Source organism: Echinops telfairi, unplaced genomic scaffold (genome assembly GCF_000313985.2).
Source record: "Echinops telfairi isolate 266 unplaced genomic scaffold, ASM31398v2 ScPeMD7_7424;HRSCAF=8462, whole genome shotgun sequence".
NCBI classification, from domain to species: domain Eukaryota; kingdom Metazoa; phylum Chordata; class Mammalia; order Afrosoricida; family Tenrecidae; genus Echinops; species Echinops telfairi.
Genome location: NW_022111324.1, coordinates 40,583,577 through 40,584,702, shown reverse-complemented (window position 1 = coordinate 40,584,702; position 1,126 = coordinate 40,583,577).

The following is a 1,126-nucleotide window of genomic DNA, read 5'->3' as shown; positions in this document are numbered from 1 at the left end:
TCCTGTAACCACTTCCGCTTGTCTATGGAAGTATGGAAGCCATGCTTCCCTAGCTTTATTCTTGTCCGTCAGGTGCCATTCTTTGGTGGCTTGTGTGTTTCTGTGATACTGGAAGCTATGTCACTTGCACAAGACCTCTTTAAAGTGTTGAAAAGCAAGGATATTACTTTGAGGACTAAGGTACACCTCACCCTAGTCATGGTTTTTTCAATCACCTCTTACACATGTAAAAAATTGAACCTTGAATAAAAGCCTAAAGAAGAATAGATGCATTTGGATTGTGGTGCTGATGAAGACTCTGGAAAGTACCATGGACTGCCAAAAGAACAAAGAGCTCAGCGTGGAAGAAGTACAGGCAGAATGCTCCTTGGAGACGAGGGTGGCAAGGCTTCGTCTCACATACTGTGGATATGTTGTTGGAGAGACTATCCCCTGGGAGAAGAACATTACACTTAGTAGAGAGCCAGCTTAAAAGAGGAATGCTGTTGACAAGATGGATTGACGTAGTGGCTGCAGTAATGTCGTCAAACATAAGGGCAGTGGTGAGGATGTGGGACTGGGAAGTGATTCGTTCTGCTGTACATAGGGTCGCTCTGAGTTGGAACTGACGTCTTGGCACCTAACACCAACTTCCACACTTGCTGTTTCCTCAGCTTCATCCTTCGTCCTCTACCTTTTTTTCCTTTCTCATTTTTCAGTATCCATGTCATTTCTTCTAGAAAACTTGCCCTTAGTTTCCAAAACCAGATTCCATTGTTTCCATACAACCGCTCTGGCAATGGGTTTTTAAAATCTCTCCCCAGTTGCTGGAATCTACTCTGACATAACCACCAGTTGCTCTGGAATCTACTCTGACACAACTACTAGATCTCTGGGATCTACTCTGACCCATGGAGATGCCATGTGGCTCAGAGTTGACCTATGCTCCATAGGGCTTTCAATGGCTGGTTGTTTTGGAGAGTAGATCATTAAGTCGTTATTCCAAGGCATATCTGAGTAAACTAAAATGACCATGTTAACTATTTGGTCTACTGGCAATGTAACAGCCAGTAGTAATTCCTATGGACACCTATTACATTCTATTTAACTATTAATGGTTTTGTAGTCTCATACTTTCCACACCTCA